Genomic DNA, 14,495 nt, shown 5'->3' with positions numbered 1-14,495 from the left:
ATTTGTCTTATTCATTTTTGCACAATACTATAAGGAAATTTCTGAAATGAAGAAAACACTGCTTCCACCCCCTCTAGAGAAAGACATGTGACCACAAAGGCTCTTATTACTGGGCAGCTCTTTTGTCGGACGTGAGGCTGCGTCCTCTACTTGGATACGTCATCTTGACAGTCATTCCCTGACTGGCTCAGAAACGCATTGACTCACCAGTGCATCACGTTCCTGGAGGCTGTGCTAAGTCCATGTGTACAAAATGAACTTGTTCAAGCATCATTAGCGTCTTACGGTGAGTTACTTCAATTATTACCTAGTTTTGTAAACGTTCGTAGCTCATCAATAAACCTAGTGCCAGAAAAGTCACCAAGTGGCACAAGATCCGTTGCACCTGAGAGCTCATAGGTTGAAAGCCCGTAAATAGAGGAACTTCCCTATCGTTAACCTATGTTGCCCATGAGAATATGGAGACTCAGAGAGTTTCAGTTGCCTGAGGTCAGGCAATAAGCTAGAGGAGAAGCCGGGGGTGGGCTCTGGGTTTAGGTGCCTGCAAAACCTAGTCCCCTTTTGTGAACTATGCCATGCAGCTGCCCACCAACTGTGTCACAGGACTGGGTGGGTGAGGGTAGCACTGTTGTCTGGGGGAAAGAGCAGGAGTTTGGACACCTGTTTTAAACTGGGCTACCCCAGAAGCAGACCTGGAGGAAAGGATGCTGAGTGTTTGTGGTTTATTTGGAAAGTGATCTCAGGAAGCACCGCCTGTGCAGTGGGGAAGTGGGTCAGGGTGGGAAGGAAGTCCACGCAGGGTGTGCTAATGAGGAGATGGATTCTGTGAGTAAGTGGGAATAAATTCCACCAGGACCAGTGGGAAATGGTGGAAACCGCGCTTGGGAAATGGTGGAAACCGCGCTTGGGAAATGGTGGAAAACGTGCTTCAGAGTTTTTCACCCCAAAGAGGAAGCTGAGTTGTTTAGTTTCCAAACTTTCTCCTTTATTGGCTGAGGGTTACTCCCAGGGCCATTAACTCCCCAACCCCTTCTGGACCGCCCCAGGAGTGCCCCCTCCCCCCAACGAGAAAGCCCCCAGGCAGAGAGCCTCTGACACAGAAGGGCTGGTAGAGATGGGAACACTGAGTGCCATGAGGATCCAGGCAGGGCACAGACAGCTGCTCTACCAGCTCCAACAACGATAAGCCTGAATTACAACTCTGCTGCTACATGCTTTATGACTTTGGGCAAATAAGGACCCCATCAAAGATGACACACTGTATTTGGTTGTTCTATATCTGTTATATCCATCTAAAAGAGTTCTCCATCTTCCTTTTTTTCCATAAAACTGACCATTGACTGGAAGTAGACCAGTTGTCTTACAGAAGGTCCCATTTCATGCTTTTGTCTGACTGTTTCTTCAGGTACTATTTTACCATGGTCCTCTACTCCCCATATTCCCTACAAACCAGGTGTTAGATCTAAAGACATGATTAGATTTAAGCTAAACATTTTGGCAAGAATCCCTCCTGGGAGGTGATCTGTATCTCACAATGCATCCCATCAGGAGGCTCCCTACATCTGGTTGTTCCATCACTGGTTATGCTATCCTCAGTGGGTAAGATGGTGACAGCTAGATCACTCTGGCGCTCAGATTCTTTATTTGTAATAAGGAATCCGAATAGCCATGTTGCTGAATTCCTATAAGAATTAATGATATAGTCAATTCACACACCCTAACACAATCCATAAATACAGTAGGGGCTCCATTAAGGAGAAGGATAATACAACTGGAATAACTACAGAGGGAGAAGAGAAGAAGGAACTATAATATACAGCTTCAGAAGGACAGAAGTTTAAACTGAGTTTTAAGATCAGACAAGGAAGAATTGCCTCCTGGTGTGAGTGACAAAGGAGAACAAAAATACAAAGTGCGTGGTACAAATAGCAACATGGATTGTGAAAGAGAGGAAAGTCAAAGCAGGAAAGCTGTGATGAAGAGAGATTGTGGGAGGATTTCGGTATCATGTTAAGTCCTTTGGCTTTTATTCTGTGGCAATAAAGAGCCATCACAGGTGAGATTTTGTTTTAAGAATCATCTGACTTGTGTTTCAAGAGTATAATGATACACCAGATCTTTTGTTTGCCCTTCAAGACCCTCTCTCACCTTTCTCAACCTAGTTCTCTGCCCCCAGAGGCCACTCTGGCTGGACCACATCAACACACTTTCTTGGTTTCTGGCTTCTGTGTGGTTTGGACCAGTTGGGAGCCTGAGCAGTTATGAGACAGGCTGGGACCTGGGACCCTTTGCCACAGTGCTGCAATGCTGGCACCTGGACAAACATCTTCTCAAGCAACGAAGTACAAAGAAACTATAAGGGACTAAAAATAATGGCATGCATGTGCAGTTGGGGCAAATTCTGGACAAAAGACACAAAAAGACCCAAAAACACCCCAACTGCCACTTCTGAAGAGCTGGGAGCAAAAGCAGGGTACTGTGCATGCCCCCTGCACTCAACACCACCAAAGGGGTGGGCAAAACACCCAAGTCACCCCTCCGGCCCGACCCCTGGACACACCCCCACCTACCCTCACCCCACAAAAGGAACCAGCTGCCCCCCCCTTCAGGGAGCGAGTGAGCAAGGGAATCTGTTACTTGTTTTAGCTCCCCATTGCTGCAGCAGGAGCCCCAGTAACGCCTTGCCTGAATTTCTGGTCTGACCTCTAGTCAATGTCTGTTGATTGGGGAAGGCAGAGAACCTTGTTCCGTATCAATCTGAGTTGCCATATGGTTCCTGCTGCATATATGAATACAGTACAGGTATGCCCTGTTTTTTGAAAGTTTGCTTTATGCCACTCGTTTTTTCAAAAGACCTACATTAGTGTCTGCTTTTGCTAACCGAAAGAAATCCAGAGAGGATTTTCACCTTTACAAAAAAAGGAGATTTTTTTTCAGCATTCAGTATTTGTTTTGCAGGTAGCAACAGCGGCACCACCAAACTCCTTCCCTGGGAACCACGCTGTTTCTCAGCATCAAGCGGCCACAGCTCTGAACTGTGTCTCTGAGCATCTGTGCTTCAACTCCATTTATTTTGTGCATCCATTAGCAAGATATGTCTTAAGGTAATTGCTTCTTCTTCGCTTTATGCCATTTTGGTTTACGAAAGATTTCACAGGAATGCTCTACTTTCAGATAGCAGGGGAAACCTGTAGTACAAAAATGACTCCAAGAGACAGACCCTCAAATAAGATGAATGTGTGGGAGAGGAAAGAAGCACTAATTACCAAACTCTGCTAAGTCCAGTTACAGATGTGGGGACTGGATCAGCTACAGTTTGTGTCATTTGATTTTTTTTTCCTTTTTTCCTATGCTGCCTTGCATGAAAAACCCCAGTGATCACTCATGTTGTAGTTCCAGACACGGGCATGACTGATTGACAATTCAGCCAAATCACCCCTTGACGATTCAGTAACTGATGGGAATTCATGTGTCCTCTGCAACGGGGACACTAACTTTTTTCACAAACACGAGTGGATGCCAAGAGGCCAAAGGGATGAGGGCACCAGAGGTCTTGTGTACGACTCCAAATCCAGGAGGCTTTTAACTATAAATTTTATGAGTTGTCTCCTTGTCTCCCTCACCTTCTGGGCCGTGGTTGGGTTCTCATAGTCCGAGCAGAGCTGATGAAGGGATGAGAATGAGGTGAGGGTGTTTCTTCCTCTGCTCCCATCCTGGGCATTGTCTCTGGCTGGCTGCCTTGCATGACCAAAGGGGACAGGTCCGGTCATCGGGGGGGTGTTATGGCCTGAATCGTGTTCCCACAAATTCATGTGTTGAAGCTCTAACCCCCAATGCAACTGTATTTGGAATAAGGAAGAAATTAAGGTTAAAGGAGGGTGGGATTTGCATTCTTGTAGAAGAGATACGGGAAGGCTTACTCTGTCTCCACTGCATGAGGACACAGCAAGAAGGCGGCCATCTGCAAACCAGGAGAGAGTTTTTACCAGAGACCTGAGTGCCTGGCACCTTGATCTTAGACTTCCCAGCCTCCAAACTGTGAGAAAAAAACTTCTCTTGTTTGAGTCAGTCATTGGTATTCTGTTATGGCAGCCCAAGCTGACTGAGCTGGTGGGTCTCTCCCTAGAACCCTCTCATTTCAGGCTTTTATTACAACTCCTTGACTTGCGATCTCAGACCTATGGATGGTTAACAGCCCCACTATTCCTTTGTGTTTCTGTCATGTGCACACACTTCTATTCACAGCCCCTTTAATTTTTATTGGAGCATAGTTGATGTACAATGTTGTGTTAATATCAGGTGTACAGCAAAGTGAACCAGTTATACATATACATACATCCACTCTTTTTTTAGATTATTTTCCCATATAGGCCATTACAGAGTATTGAGTAGAGTTCTCTGTGATATACAGTAGGTCCTTATTAGTTATCTATTTTATATAGAGTAGTGTGTGTATGTCAATCCCAATCTCCCAATTTACCCCCCCACACCCCAGTAACCATAAGTTTGTTTTCTACATCTGTGACTCTATTTCCGTTTTGTAGATAAGTTCATTTGCACCCTTTTTTAAGAATCCACATATAAGCTATATCATATGGTATTTGTCTCTCTCTGTCTGACTTACTTCACTGAGTATGACAATCTCTAGGTCCATCCATGTTGCTGCAAATGGCATTATTTCATTCTTTTTAATGGCTGAGTAATATTCCATTGTATATATGTACCACATCTTCTTTATCCATTCCTCTATCGATGGACATTTAGGTTGCTTCCATGTCTTGGCTGTTGTAAATAGTGCTGCGATGAACATTGGGGTACATATATCTTTTTGAATTATGGTTTTCTCCAGATATATGCCCAGGAGTGGGATTGTGGGATCATACGGTAGCTCTATTTTTAGTTTTTTAAGAAACATCCATACTGTTCTCCATAGTGGCTTCACAGCCCCTGTATTAATCCCCTCTTCATTTATTCTATTTTAAGCATGTTAGCTTTTTCCTGTTGCGCCTTGACTGATGTCATAGCTCTAGATTTCGCATGAAAGATGAAATGCAGAATGTGAGAAATTAGATGCTAGGGGACTTTTTCTGGGTCCTTTCTCTTTATTTTTTTTTAAGATTTTTTTTTTTTTAGATGTAGACCATTTTTTTAATGTCTTTATTGAATTTGTTACAATATTGCTTCTGTTTTATGTTTCAGTTTTTTGGCACCAAGGCATGTCGGGATCTTAGCTCCCCAACCAGGGGTCAAACCTGCACCCCCAGCATTGGAAGGTAAAGTCTTAACCACTCGGCCCCAGTGAAGTCCCTGGGTCCTTTCTCTTTAACAAATATTCACTAAGCACCTGCCTTGTGCCAGGCAGTAAAGAAGAGAGACAAAGAACCTGCCCTCAAGAATATTCCAGTGTGGGAGACAAATAATAAACAAGTAAGCAAATAAATGAGATAATTTCATGCTGTAGCCAGAGCTATGAAGGAAATAATACACAGTGCGCTGAGATGGGAAACAGATGGGTTGAACCTGCTTTAGATAAGTTGGTCAAAAAAGGCCTTGGAGGAGACGACAGAAAAGCTATTGAGAAGGGAGAATCAATTACACTGATTAATGAGTAAATGTGGAAAATAAAGGAGAAAAAGAAATCAAAGATAACACAAAGATTTCTAAATGAATAAGTAGCAGAAAATAGCACCACCCACATCTATAACAGATATAAGATAGGTCTACGTTCTCTGGCAGAGGTTGGCAAACTATAAATTCATCCTGCCCCTCTTTTTGTAAATTAAATATTGTTGAAACACAGACACACTCACTCATTTATTCGTTGTCTATGGCTGCACTCAGCCTACAAAGCAGAGTTGTACAGTTTCAACAAAGACTGTGTGGCTTACAAAGCTGAAAATACTTCCTAACTAGCTCTTCACAGAAAAAGTTTACTGATTCCTCCTCTCTGGCATGTTGCCATAGCATCATGATATAGAGAACTAAGCGGTGGTCCATTTCCTCTAGGAAGGTTTTGGTAGCTAGTGTGATCGTTTGCTCAACTAACCTTTCCCATCCTTAAGTGGGTTGGAGGAAAATTCACGCTCAACCGTAATCAGTACTCGGGGCGTAGGGTAATTCGACTTTCTCACTCCTTGAATAAACATGTTCAAGAACAGTTAGCAATGCCTATGTCAGTGATGAAGAAACGAGCAGAAAAGGAAGCTCCACCCCCTGGCCAGGGGCTGAACCCGGAGTGCATTTCTACATGACCCGGTGACTTCTGGTTCTCTGCTTGCTACGTATTTCTTACATTCCCACCCCTATGTTGTCCTGTTGACTCTAGTTGCTAATAACACCTAATGCGCCCAACAACATCTATGTCAGGGAAAATGATTGGGATCAGAGAACCCTCTCCACCTCCCACCTGGCAGCCTCTGAGGAAGGCTGTACCACTGTCTGCAAGTTGACTCCCTTGAAGCCTTACCTCCCAGCGAAGGAGCAAGTGTTAGCCTCACCAGGGTCACAGTTGCATGCAAATCTGCTGATACACTGTGTCATCTACAAAGTAGCTGGTTGCAAAGCTGCATTAACATTAGCCCCAAGGCCAGCTGATATTTGAATAGAAAGTACTTTATTTCAAAATAAGATTGTGTCCACAAGATTATGCCTGTCCCTATTTTAAGAGTTGACTCGAATAAATAGCACAGTCTGCTCTGTGATCGTTTGCTTTACCCACTCCCCCTCCAAGTTACTACTTGTTTGTATCTGTTTTTTCTGTGTTGCTATTTTTGGCCATGCTTTTAGCCACAGGGCTGAGTCTGAGAACGGGCAGATAGGGACTCAAGAAAGATAGATGATGGTTTAAATTTATTCTCTCTGGATGAAGAGCAAAACAACCTCCGTTCAAAGGGCACTCAAAGCTTGTTAGCTGACTGCCAATTTTGAGCAACAGTCCCCCTGCCCAAAACATGACAAATTTATAGGATCCTAGTCATCATGTTCACTCTTAGTATAAACTCTCATTTGGATGATCACGAATTCATAAATTTTAGAGCAAAATAGCTGTGAGATTGGTAATCATGTGAGAGCACACTGGATGTGCTTATTAAATGATCTGGGTATAAACTTGAGCTGTAACCCCTACTCTCTGTATCCCCCGACCCCGTCTAGCATTCGATTTCCTATTTGGAAAAAGAAAGGATTGCATTGATTCCACGAAGGACTAGGAACATGAATAAAAGGAAACCTCATTCAAAATGGAGTCAGGAAACCCTAAAGAGGGAGGTGCTCAGGCAGGTACTACTCCAGCAGAAAAAAGGAAGATTTTCTCCTCACCCAGTGACAACCCAGCCAATGAGAATTCGCTGCAACTCAGCCAATGAGAAGCCACCACAACCCCGAACTCTCCTCTCTTCTAAACACCACCCCCAGCTTCCTCCTTTCCTCTATAAATGAGGTGTGAGAAAAATTAACAAAAACAAAAGGGTGATTGTGCTGATAAAAACAAAAAATGCTGCTCACCTTTGTTCTCTGAACTTGCCCATGGTTTGCCATAGTTTGCATGTCCCAAACTGCAATTCCTATACTACCCAAAAAGCCTCCATGTTGCTGGCTAAACTGCTTACCTTTCTGTTTTAAAGGTTGACAGTACCTTCCAGCACTAAAAGTCTGTGGCTCTCCATCTGTTCTAGTTTAACCCCTTACTTTATAGATGCAAAAACTGACACACAAAGGTGAACTCTAAGACAGCTAGTTAATGGTGTAGGTGACTTTGGAATCAAAGTCTCTTATGTTTTGTTTTAAAGGACCTGTACGTGTGTGTGTGTGTGTGTGTGTGTGTGTGTGTGTGTGTGTGTGTGTGTGTGTGTGTGTGTGTGTGTGTGTAAGAATGCAATATCCCTGGCTCTGGGCCTAACTCTGTGTGAATTTCTGCATCTTTCTATTCTTAGAATTTCTGTTCTTAGAACAAAAGGGACCATAGAGATTGTGCAGTGGCCCCCTACTCAATTAATAGGCAAGAACTTACTTACAAGACACCGCAACTGGAACACCAGAGCTGGGACACATCTTAGGCCCTCGAAAACCAGAGGACTTGAACAATGGTGTGGTTTGTTTTGACTTTCAAACCGAGTGGTCTTTCTCATATTTCCTTAGTAATGAATGACATGCCAAAAAAAGCTAGTGATTCAATGTCATTTGTTGGTTTTTTTCTAATTAAAAATCATTTCCCAGGAGCCACTAACTGCTCAGTATAAGGACTTTATTGCGGCATGATTTTAATTTTACTGTGGCAGTAAGGATTATACCAATTTCCCCTTTACCTCAGAAGTCTTGGAATGGAAAATTCTGCTTGTGGAAGTACGTATTTGTTGGATAATTTTTAAATAAACTTGTGCTTCTAAATAGCACTGATCTCCATCACATGAGGCATTTCATCAAGAAGATAACCACTTAGTAAACTTGTTCTGAAATGCAAAAGTACTTTTACAAATTTTATTCAATGACAAAGGAAATCCTGTGACCAAACAATAGGAATCCAGCCTATTTAACTGTGATACTGTTTTGGCACTGTGCGTAATTAAAATCAAAATGTCACTGCCCCAGAAATAAATTAAATGTTCAACAGAAGATCAATTAAACACATTATGACACATTCATAAAATGGAATAATAATATTCATTATTAATTAAAATACAGGTTACAAACTGTACACTATGATCCCCATTTCGTAAGTCTGTGTATGTAAAATTCTAAAAGTGAACTACATCAGAAATTTAAGTAAATTTTAAGCCAAATGCTTTGTTGAAAAATTGTTTTAACATGAGACTGTTATTCTTTTTTCTTTATCTGGACAAATTCATTCCTGTCATACTCCTTCCCCATTTCACTTCCACCCACTCTACAAAAGCCACCATTTCCCATCAGAACTGATAAGAATTTAAAACTGTATCATTCCATTTCTTTTTACACTTAAAAGCTTCATGGTTCAATTACAGTAAGAAAATCTGGGAGACTAAAATCTAGAGCCAGGCCTAGGAGTTAAGTCTCTTCTCTCCAGTTTGTTTTTCCACTTAATGAGGAAGCATGCTGTTCTGGTGCTATAAAAGTGATTCAGCCTGAATCTATTCTCCAAATGCCAGTAAATCATAGATATTGCAACTTCAAAGCCAAAGTTACTTCCTTGTGTAACTGGAAAAGAGAAAACCTACACACACCTTTCTCAATTCCTGCACCCAGGGCTGTTTTGTACTGACCGCAATTACCTTGCTTGGTTTACAGAGAATGACACCTGGGACCTCCTGCCCTACCTAGGACAGCCATCATCTGATGGAAAGGAAGAAAAACACAGTGTCAAAGCTTTGGCCACTTCTCTGTGCTGCTACCAAGAAAAAGCTTTGTGATGGGCCCTGATTTCTTGTGCAGGTGGGTTTGGGGCCCTATCTGGGTCCAGGGAGGCAGGTAGGGTGAAGAGTGACACTGAACTACTTAACAATAATAAGTCCCTGTCCTGATATTGTGGTAAACACTGTGGGGCACTTGCCTAGTTCTGCCCAGATGGACTTTCCTGGGCGTCTACACCCATTACCCGGCTGCTAGGAATGTTGGCTGCTAACAGTTCATGCTACTCCGCTTCTCCAAGCTCCCTCCTGGCCAGAGCCAACCTAGGAGTTAAGTCTCTTCTCTCCTCCCACCAGAGCCCGCAGCCCCCGTCTGATCCAGGCTACAGAAACATAGCCCCTGATCTCAAGGAAGGACCACTTTTCAGAGCCCAGTCCCACCAGCCCCACGGCACACCCCCACTCCCCCCCTCCACCATGGGGCCGGCGCCAGACTTTACCTTCAATCACATTCTTCCCGGTTCCATCCCTCCTCGACCCTCCTTCCCTCGGTCTCTGACAGCTTTCTCCCGAAGGGCTGACCCTCCACAGATCACGGGAACCCCATCCCTGCCTCAAGCTCTGCCTCTAGGGAGCCTGTCCTAAGACAGATAATCTGGCTTGAGGAAAAATGATTTTATTTCCTGAACAAGTTCCTGGCCTCCTGTAGTAGATGATCAGCAGGGACCCAGGGCTCTCATGGTGGGGCTTCCATAGGACTCTCCAGGCTGGCTGGCACTGTATCCGGATCTCACTGTATCTGAGAACCGGTGTTTATCTTTGCATCTGTGCATCTGAATGTCTCCATGCCTGTGGAGGGCTGTGGCTGGCCCCCTATCTACCTGCTGCTGGTGAAGACAGATCGTCCTTCTGTCTTGCTCACTTGGAGGCCCTGGCGTTGAATGCCAAAGGCCGGGCTGCAGGGTTTGGCAGAAACCCCATCAGGGTAGCAGTCTAAAATGAGCAACACCCGGGCTTCCCTGGTGGCAGAGTGGTTAAGAATCCGCCTGCCAATGCAAGGCACACGGGTTCGAGCCCTGGTCCGGGAAGATCCCACGTGCTGCGGAGCGGCTGAGCCTGTGCGCCACAACTACTGAGCCTGTGCTCTAGAGCCCGTGAGCCACAACTACTGAGCCCACGCACCACAACTACTGAAGCACCAGCACCTAGAGCCCATGCTCTGCAACAAGAGAAGCCACTGCAATGAGAAGCCCGCGCACCACAACGAAGAGTAGCCCCCGCTCGCCACAATTAGAGAAAGCCCGCGGGCACCAATGAAGACCCAACGCAGCCAAAAATAATAAATAAATTTATATAAGTTAATTAATTAATTAAAATAAAATGAGCAACACCCATCACTGCGTCCCCGATGGTCACCTACAGCATGAATGGCTCCCAGGGCAAGACTACCCCTGGGAAGGGGCTGGGAGTTCTTCAGGGAAAGATGGACAAAGGTTCTGTGTATGGTGGAATATTCCTCAAATACCACAGACAATCCGAACTCCACGCTTTTGCTTATCTACTCCCTCCTTCCTTGGCTTCTCTAAATCCTACACACCCTTCAAAGCCGTACTGTGTCCTAAGTCCTCCTTGCTCTACATCCTCCCAGACCCTCCTGGCCACTGGAATCCCTCCTCTCGCACTTAACACAATTCTTGTTGCCTAGACCATTCTTTCAGCATCTCACGTATATCATCATGTGCTGTCCCTGATAGCTTTGTGTGGATGTCTCTTCTTCTCCAACTTATTTGAAAAGCCCTCGAGGCTACGGACAATGCCTTATATGGACACTCCCTAAACGGTAGGCACATGACAGATACTACCAAGTAAATATCGATTAATGATGTTGACACATATACTCATTGCCGAGCTTGCGAAATGATGTGTGTTCATGTGGATGACAGGACTTTGTGAGTTCTGGTAATTAAGATCTTTTCCTGCCCTAAGGGGTTACCAAATGACCGCAGGGATTGGAGCGAAGTCAGCGTTCTGTTGGAAGCAGAGATAATAAATTTGAGTCCAAAGTGGGCTCAGTTCCTACAAGGAGCCCCCTGCTCACTCTGCCCCCTTGGGCAAGAGAGGATGATCTGGGCTGTCTGGAGATTAGGGGAGAAACGCCGTGTTTGTAAGGAGAGGCCACTCTCTTCCATTTAACATCCCTTTTGTGGACTGATTTGTGTCTCAGAAACGAAGGTCTAAGTTCAAGAAGAGAGATGTGTCTTGAAGTTTTTGTGTAACTGAGAGATGGTGACAGTGGTACTTTGTTCCCCAGGTCCTCTGAGTCACCAGAATGGCCAACTGGTCCCAGTGCCAACAGAGCTCAGGGGAAAACGAGCAGAGAAGAGCCAAGAACTACCCAGATACACGGCATGGTACCTACCTGAGCCCCGAGGCTCCAGAGTCAGGACCACAGAGGATAGGTTGGGGTCAGGGTGGGTCCGCAGGGTCCCACCCTCCTCACACGAACACTGAGTGCAGCTATCAACTAGAAGTCAGCAGCAGTGGTAGCCAGGTCCCAGGAGACACCACCGTTACTTAGAAAAGCTCCTTGGGTTTGAGTCCCTTAGCAGCAGATCGGGAGAGCCTCTGGAGACAAGTTGCTACAGCAATTATGATGAACGACAGAAAACAAGCAGCATCCTCCCATCCCTGCCATGGGGCTGTCACGTCCCCAAGTCCCCAGAGCCATCCTGCGCCTTCACCACCCTGAAGGAACAAGCAGGGGGCGGGGGGGGGGGGGCGGAGAGCAGGGGAGAGGCAGTAGGAGCATGCTCAGTTGAATATGAGATTAGAGTTTGTAAAAGGATAAGATGATTAAAACGTAATAAACTTACTGTACAGCACAGGGAACTCTACTCAATATTCTGTAATGACCTATATGGGAAAAGAACCTGAAAAAGAATGGATATGTGTATATGTACAACGGATTCACTCTGCTGTACACCTGAAACGAACACAACACTATAAATCAACTGGAGTCCAATAAAAAAATAAATACATAGGGGCTTCCCAGGTGGCGCAGTGGTTGAGAGTCTGCCTGCCGATGCAGGGGACATGGGTTCGTGCCCCAGTCCAGGAAGATCCCACATGCCGCGGAGCGGCTAGGCCTGTGAGCCATGGCCGCTGAGCCTGCGCGTCCGGAGCCTGTGCTCCGCGACGGAAGAGGCCACAACAGTGAGAGGCCCACGTACCGCGAAAAAAAAAATAAAAATAAATAAATAAATAAATACATAAATAACCCAAACTGACTACATAATTTTCAGGGTCCAATGCAAAACGAACATGTGAGGCTCCTTGCTTTAAAAGCAAGAAACATCACCCTTAAAACTACTAAAAGTCAAAGCTTTTGCCTTTCATCCATGGCCTCTCAACCTGTCATGGAGTTTTTTTATTCCTCTTTAATGTCACTCTTCCTCAAGCACAGGGACCGTCACAGGCCAAGTGAGGACCCTCATGAGCTCCAGGAGCCCAAACGGGCTACAAGGTTGCACTCGGGCCTAACAGTCCCCAGGCTCCCCTTCGCAGGGGACATGTGTCCTGAGCGGTGCTGCACCCTCAGTGCTGGTATCTGGGTTGGGAGTGGGTCAGAGGCTCACCCAGCCTGTGCTGCCCACCACGGGGCCTGGCACCTGTGCCCCACATGGAGGCCCTGGGCTGTGCGACTCCTCCCGGGCCCCCTGGCGACAGGCAGCAGCCATCGCTGGCTAGTGGCAGGAAGGGGAGTATTTCTGTAGGGCTCTGAGGCTGGAGGGGGTGAGGGTGGTGGCAGAAGGTCTTCCACATGGGGCTGAGGCTCCAAAGCCCCCGGGTACCTTGTCCCATCAGACTTACAAGTACGTATCCAGAGACGACATTACTAAGCATGTCAAGATGGCAAGTGCAGAGCATTCAACTGCAAGCCCAGGGCCCTTCCGAGATCAGGGTCCCCGGTGGCCGCACCAGCCCTGCCCACAGCCCAGGAAGCTGGCCTGGAGAGCAACTGAAATAAGACTGTTAACACCAACACTGACAGAAAAGGCACGGACTCGGCCTGAGACGTTGGTAAAGGAACCTGTCACCAGCAGGGAAGGCTGGTTGAAGAGGGCACCGTTGGTAGTAGTTTGCGGGGGAAAGAATCCTATTTATACCTCAAGGAAGTGAGACTCCTCAGTCAAATCAGTGACATGTGTATTTCCCCACAGCAGGTTTCAACGCGTAGTAACTTTATTCTCCCCTTTCTTCCTCTCCTTTTCCATTTGCTGCCAAGCTCTGCTATGTTTTCTTTTAAACACTCTGTGGTTCTTCATGCCTCCCCACCCCAAACACGTGCCCCAAGTGCACACGCTGCACGAGACCAGCCTTGAAGAGGCCACCAGGTACCCAAATCATCCCCGTGCAAGCCCGCACTCCACTGCCCAGATCTGTGCTCCAGCAGTTAAGGCAGCTCCTGCCTCACCCCTTGCTAGATTCTTCACCTCAGGCCGCTTACTTAGCCCTTCCATGTCTCATGTTCCTCATCTGACAAGGCTGTTTGAGGATTCAATAAGGTGATGCCTATAAACCTCTTCACATATCTAAGCAGGCAGACTCCTCTCTGCAAGGATAGAATTTAGTATCGTTCGGGGACTTTCCTGAAGCGCAGAACGCCCGCACCTAACAGATGGTTTCCCCAGCAGCGCTGCCTACAAAGATTCAGTCTCATCCCTCGTATATGGGAACATAATGTTTACGCATTAAGGAGACTTTGGGCTGGGGCCCAGAGGTGCTGTAACTGGCCAGAGGAGGACCTTAAAAGGGCAAGAATGGAGAAGCCCAGGACATAGATAAAATCAGAATTGTAACCAATGAAGCACTTTAATGATGTCCCAGAGACACAGCAGATAAGGCACTATGATTCTGTAGATAGATGTACGATGCACGTTGCAATATTAAAAAGTCTGAGTGCCGTACAGAGTTGTGCTTAGAAGAGGGGTTTTCTCTTTTTGCTTCCTAGAGTATTCAACAGAAGTTTTTCCTTTACGGACATTCTTCATCTATCCAAGCATTTACACTACGGACACTCGATAAATGTGCGTTTTAACACGTGTATTTGGAGTTACAGAGGGGTATAACAGAAAAACAAAAGTCAGTAAATCAATGCTTTTTTAGCAGTTTGAA

At 45.7% G+C, this 14,495-nt stretch overlaps 2 long non-coding RNA genes across 4 annotated transcripts in view; one reads left to right on the top strand and one right to left on the bottom strand.

Annotated features, from left to right (window-relative positions):
* LOC141277947 (uncharacterized) overlaps positions 1-232 on the bottom strand; it is an 88,550-nt gene extending 88,318 nt beyond the window's left edge. The window contains exon 1 of the long non-coding RNA XR_012329919.1: positions 208-232. This is a non-coding gene — a long non-coding RNA (uncharacterized lncRNA). The remainder of the gene's footprint in view (positions 1-207) is intronic.
* LOC109547539 (uncharacterized) lies at positions 166-12,202 on the top strand. Of its 3 annotated transcripts, none has more exons than XR_002173341.3 (5): positions 166-286; positions 2,959-3,104; positions 5,200-5,273; positions 9,262-9,405; positions 11,632-12,202. It is a non-coding gene; the product is annotated as an uncharacterized lncRNA (long non-coding RNA). The 3 variants fall into 3 exon arrangements; XR_002173342.3 differs by lacking the exon at positions 11,632-12,202 and adding an exon at positions 9,678-10,714; XR_012329917.1 differs by lacking the exons at positions 166-286; positions 11,632-12,202 and adding exons at positions 1,714-2,056; positions 9,678-10,714.
* The last annotated feature ends 2,293 nt before the right edge of the window (positions 12,203-14,495 follow it).

The sequence above is a fragment of the Tursiops truncatus genome, chromosome 1 (genome assembly GCF_011762595.2).
Source record: "Tursiops truncatus isolate mTurTru1 chromosome 1, mTurTru1.mat.Y, whole genome shotgun sequence".
Taxonomy (NCBI): Eukaryota; Metazoa; Chordata; class Mammalia; order Artiodactyla; family Delphinidae; genus Tursiops; species Tursiops truncatus.
Note: the sequence above shows the minus strand (reverse complement) of the source record. Positions and strands in the feature narration are given on the sequence as shown.